Raw genomic sequence first — 6580 nt, 5'->3', positions numbered from 1 at the left:
GTTCTAAGTTCTAGGGGACTAATGACCTCAGCAGTTGAGTCCCATAGCGCTCAAAGCCATTTTTTTTGGAAATACTTTATCATGTTTACAACCTCATTATGAAGACGTGGAAACTCTTCCCAGGGGAAACAACATAGACCAACTGCATAGTTTTATCGTGAAAGAATTTATCTTTTAAATGGGAGTTACGTTGCAGGTCAATAATTCCCCATCTGCACGTGCACATCGGCGCTTTCAACTGAAACGGCAAATGGCGTCGAAAACAGGTGTAAGACTGGAAGTGTCGTCAAAACTTTCAGGAAACCATCCTTGTAATTCTTTCATGGCCACAATGACTTCGCGGTTTCTCTAACGCCAAAGAGCTCAGGAAAAATTTGACGGTGTTTTTTTTTTTTTTTTGTCAAGATTTCTCCCTTTCACAACGCGATTTTCTTTTTAAATGCATCCCCAGCAAACCAGAAATAAATTTTTATCACCTTGCAGTGTATTACTGTCGACAATGTGTAGTCAAAGTCCGCTTAAAATGCGACGTCTGCTATCTATTCCAGATGTTCTAATTTTCGTTCCTGCTCTCCTTCTTTCCTTCATAAATTCACAATAGTTTGATTTAAATCGAAAAATTGTTCCAGGTATGCTTCTTGACTTGACCAGCGCCCTTTGCAGTAATATACAGGATGTAAATTTTAAGTTGACAAACCAGGATAACTCGAAAAATAAGCTTCACACGAAAAAATGTGTAGAATCCAAAGTTGATTATTTTCGATGGGGACATCTGCTGGTGCTAAAATTAGCCCACCACCCCAGCCCCCTGAAATTCAAGAAAATCCATGTTCTCATTTTTGCGTGGAAATGGTTACGGATAAATAAAAAATACTTATTTACTTCGTAAATTTTGATTCGCTAAATCTAAAACTCTCCCCATAGGGTGGGGTTTGGGAGAGAGGAATTAGAGTTTTACAAATGTTGACCCAAGTATTTGTTTGTTCAGTAAATGGTTCCTGTGAAAACAAAAAGTTATAGTGCCATTCATTTTTTAACAACCCAAGTATCTACATTCCTCATTCACCTCTTGAAATATGCAAACATTTCAAGAATTGTAAACTGAAGGGGGATCGCTGCTCTCAGCTGCAACTGAACATTAAGCGAAATCAACAGCGACGAGCGAAAATGTGCACTGTACCGGGATTCGAACCCAGGATCTCTAGCTTACTAGGCAGGTGCGGTAACCACTGCGCCACTCGGGACACAGCGTTATCGCACCTGCACGAACTATCTCGGTACACCCCACAGCCAATCCACCTCCCATCGAGCGCCACCTATCCGCAGTCCCTGTCCATTATACTCCTATTCGCTACTTAGAGATTCCCACAGGAGGTCGAGTATACTCGTACATTTGCACTGAAGAAATGGATCCCCCTTCAGTTTACATGTGGTGTTTCACAGCTGTTGGATCTGCGTGGTGTCTGTTCTTTCCAAGGAACGGACACTGGGCATTCAAATAATTGCAGTAGTCCTTGGAAATCTGATAAAACTTCTGTCTGTTGTTGATTCCTTTGTCATTAGCCATCTTGCGTTGTTGCAGGTTTCAGTATGAAGACTGGTTTTTAATGTGCCGCTCCACACTAGTCCATCCTACGCAGGTCTCTTCATCTCTCCGTAAGTACTGCTATCTATACTCATTTGTTTCCTGTATTCGAGCTTTGGTCTCCCTCTAGAGTTCTTACCATCAACGCTTCTCTCTATTACCAGACTGAAAATTTCTTTATGCCACTGGGTGTGTACTATCAGCCGATCCCTACTTTCAGTCAAGTTATGTCATAGGTTTTCTAAGGTCGCAGGTTCGAATCCTGCCTCGCGCATGGATGTGTGCGATGTTCTTAAGGGGGGTAAGACGTCAAACGGGCCGACTTGGAGCAGGAGAGGCACCACAGGACATTTTAATTTCCACTGTCTCTACTTTTACAAGTAAATTCATAAAACTTTGTCAGCATGACCAGGAAGGATTCAGGATTCACAGTCGTAGCAGCGGAAGTTCAAAAACATAACATAATAATTTTTTGCATATGAAATTTCATCATTTTCTTCACTTACTATTGGTTGCATTTGTTGCTATAGGTACACTTCATAAGTAAGAGAGACTGTTCGATGAATTTTGCACAGCATACAAACCATACTTACAGGTGTCTGAAACTCTAGAATCTATTTAATTTATGAAAAAATGAATGAGCTGTCACGTTTTAAATTTTATGTTTAGAAAAAAATCAAATTTTGTAGTTAATTATCTCAATTTTTACCACAGTTTTTAATAGATTTGGAAAATTCTAGAGTTTCATACACCTGTAAGTATGGGTTGTATGCTGTGCAAAATTCATCAAAGAATCTCTCTTACTTGTGAAGAAAAATGTACCTATAGCAACAAGTGAAAAAAATGATGAAATTTCATATCTAAAAAATTTTATTTTGTTATGTTTTTGCACTTCCATTGCTGTGAGTGTGAATCCTTCCTGGTCGTGCTGACAAAGTTTTATGAATTTATTTGTAAAAGTATAGACAGTAGAAAATAAAATGTCCTGTGGTGCCTCTCCTGCTCCAAGTCGGCCCGTTTGACGTCCTACCCCCTTAAGTTAGTGAGGTTTAAGTAGTTCTAAGTTCGAGGGGACTGATGACCTCAGATGTTAAGTCCCATAGTGCTCAGAGCCATTTGAACCATTTTTTGCATAGGTTTTCTTTCCTCCTAGTCGGTATAGTACCTCCTCATTAGTTATTCGATCTTCCTATCTGAACTTCGTCAGTCCTCTGTAATACCACATTTCAAATATGCTATTGTCTTCTTGTCTGACCCGTTCATCGTCTGCGTTTCATTTCTGTACAGGGCTGCATTCCAGACAAACACCTTCAGAAAAGACTTTCTATAACACTTAAATTTGTATCCGAAGTTAACAAATTTCTCTTTTTCAAAAATGCTTTTCTTACCAGTCTGCATTCCACATCATTACGAAATGACGTATTCATGATTTGTGGAACAAGGATTAGTGTATGTATGTTTTATATCATCTCTACTTATCTCATCGTTGCCATCTTAACTGATGAAAAGCAATGTCTCCTCAACATAATTTTCATTAACTAGTTAATTAGCTGCATGTCCCATGGGTGAATTGTATAATAATTGTAAAGGCATGGGAAGAATCAGTTCTAAACACGCTTCTGGTTGGTAATAAGTGAATCCTATGTTTTCATTGCGTGCACGATTCCACTCAGTATGCATAACGCAGTTAGTACCAGACCTGTAAGGAAACGTGCTATTACTCACCAAGGGTTTAGACTTCAAAGAATAACTGCCATCAATGTTCCTAATATATTCAATGAGGTGGGAAGGGTACCTCTATCTTAGAACAGACAACAACTAATCCCTGTAATTGTATTTATTGGAATCACTGGGTCATTAAAATGCACAGCAGCAATCTCAGGTATCGCCTGGTATTAATTTTCTCAAATAACATAAAATATAAAAAGATCAATAATATAACAAAATTCGGGATAGTTAATTATTTTAAGTGAGAGAAAGGCTCTCTGGCGTAAGACTACCCTAATGTCGAGCTGAACAATGTTACTGGCTCTAATAAATTTTACTCTTCCCCACAAATGTTAACCAAACGTGGCCGTCGAGCACACGAAGGAAATAAGTTAATTTCTGGAAATACTACAAGGAGGACAGGTCTTCCTACTTTGAGCATCGTGTCACTGGAGTAAAAACTGGCTTGTGACACATTTATATTAAATGGCGTGCTGTGTTCTTTACCTAGTCTGCTTTTAGTGGCTAAGCACATGCGCAAGGCTGGCGAGCAGTCTGTTACTCTGCCCTCACTGTTCTCGCAAGGATTTAACTTTATTGGCTCTCTTCATCCTCCACTCAGGAGATTTACGAAAAGAATTCAGCCAGCTCGTGACTGAATTTTGGGGCCGGGTGAGCAAAGTGTTCACACCAATGTATCTCCTTTCTCTGTCGTCATGTCAGAGAGGGACGCTCTCCAACCACACTCGACGACGTCACAAGGAAAAGCGCCTGTTGCGCTAGTCAGTTGCGCGTCTCCTTAGCCTAGCTTCCCTTCCCTTCACAGTGAGGTTGGACACTGGATGGAACAGCCAATGGCAGTCGCTCTTTCATCCAATCAGCATAAAGCTTAATAAGTACAGTGTGGTATAATTGGCTGGCTTTCAAGTGAACAGCCAGGTCTGTTACCCCCGTTATTAACAATCCATCATCCACAAGATTGGTAAGTTATATCCTTGAGCGCCACTCACGTGATATACTGTTCTTCTCCCAGTTCTCTGCCATGTACGTCTCCTGCGCTTGACCTTGACTAGGCTGCAGCTCTGCAGGCCATTGTGTCACAGTGTGGCTGGCCCTCCAGTGATGTTTCCACCCTGTTTCTACCTAACTTAAACATGTAAATTTACGTAAGGGAGTTATTCTCGTCACTCTCGATGCCACTTGTATTAAATCTCAAACAAGTGAAATATACACACAAAAACCTACCCCATGTTGCAAAACGAGTGTCTTGCAACACTATAAACGACACGTCAAATTAAGGCACCAGACATTTAAAGTGTCCAAAATCCCGACGCCTTAAACGGTTTACAAGTTTTTGTATTCTTCATATTCTTATTGGTACCAATCATTTCTCCTACCTAATTTTAACACGCAGCAGCCACAGGTTTCAAGTCAGTTATTACAGTGCAGGCTGTGAGACGGGATGAGCAGCTATAGCCCCTTCTTCGTCTTTCTTCTCTGGTAATAGATGGCATGACATGTTATACACCATTGAAAAGCTGAGAAGTTAGTCTGTTTAGTGGTTTCTCAGGTTTTGCTAAGAAAACACCCTTTAGAAATTGTGCAGTGTACAAAGCAAGGAAGAAGAAATGTGATACACGGTATAAGCGTGAGAAATGTCTAGTGACGTTGTACATGCCGGTATTTTTTCGGGTTTACAAAAACATCTAAAACATTATTATCGTCGCTCTTCATCACTTCAATGAATTCCTATCAAGAGTCATATAATTTTGAGAAAAGTGTATTAGACAAAATACGATTATTTTCATAAATTGAAATAGTTAATATAGGGGTCGACTATGGGGAAAAACTTTAGTAAATCAGTGGGTTAATGAAGGAAGAATGTAGTCGTCTTTAAATTTTTGCTGTGCCATAGAAGAGCATTAAAATCCTGTTGAATGTAGTTAGTAGTGGAGGAAACCTAGGTTCTGTAAATTGGACATTGCCCTCCACCTGAATATTTTATTATTCACTTCTCAATTAACTCAAAAGCATTCACGTCTCCCATCTCTATCGATATGAAAAGAAAGACAAGCGTTACTTTGCACTTCTCGAAACATATTAATCCTGAAGAAGTGAATAAAAATTTCAAGAACCATCGATTAATTTTATTTTTAAGTTTTTTCCAAGATTGCGTAGCCCTTGGCACGCGAATGCACAAACTGATGATCATATAAATTACAGATAGCTTTCATTTTGGAGACGTCGTGCTGACGTTGCTTAACGCATTATAAAGCTCGATTGGCAGGTGAGAATGATGACATCAGACCTTGTACCGGCTCGTGGATGAGAGTCGCGCGTGAGGCATAATCGCGGTGGCCATGTGCATGGGAAACTCTTGTCTCTAAAATCAATTTGGGAATGGACTTATATATCATGAGTACCTAATTCTGAGTTAAACTGCAGCTGCTGGAGTGAACTGCTCTGGTGAGAAAAGTGAGGATAAAAGGGTCCGTCGTCATTTAACGCCTGTTTTGACGAGAGTACTGGCCCACAGCTCTGCATACTGCCTAACAAATCAATAATAACAAAACAAATCAATAAGAAATCGTGTAAGCAACTGCATCACCTCTCTAGATAAGTCGTCGTTGCATACACAAGCCACTATTCCATAAGAGTACAATTGAAAATCACATATAATGTGGCAATAGTGATTCGCATAAAGACAACAGGACTGCAGTGGAACTCTTTAAGCGCATGTTTTGGACTGCCCGTCTACAGCAGGAAAAAAAAGGGTTCATATGGCTCTAAGCACTATGGGACTTAACATCTGAGGTCATCAGTCCCCTAGACTTAGAAACTACTTAAACCTAACTAACCTAAGGACATCACACACACCCATGCCCGAGGCAGGATTCGAACCTGCGACCGTAGCAGCAGCGCGGTTCCGGACTGAAGCGCCTAGAACCGCTCGGTCACACGCCCGGCTACGGCAGGGGCAATGTAGCTCTGTTTGCTAGAATGGTGTATCTGGCGTCTTCCCTCAAAGGTGACTGATACAATGACCTTCTCTGAACTATGTCCAATATGGAATTTCTGTTCCTTGTCGCTTTCGGAACTGTATCAGTTTGCTCAAAGAATACTCCCCACACATTAAGGTACTAACCACAGCCCACGTCAACTGGGAAGCAATCGAGACAGGTGGGCGTCCAAGGACCCTACTGTGACTGACACTGATGAAGTTGTGGCTCAAGACGACTCTCTAGTACTTCTTGGATCATAAAAAATTAGGTAAACAACAAATCGTTA

Source organism: Schistocerca americana, chromosome 2, assembly GCF_021461395.2.
Source record: "Schistocerca americana isolate TAMUIC-IGC-003095 chromosome 2, iqSchAmer2.1, whole genome shotgun sequence".
Lineage (NCBI taxonomy): Eukaryota > Metazoa > Arthropoda > Insecta > Orthoptera > Acrididae > Schistocerca > Schistocerca americana.
Note: the sequence above shows the minus strand (reverse complement) of the source record.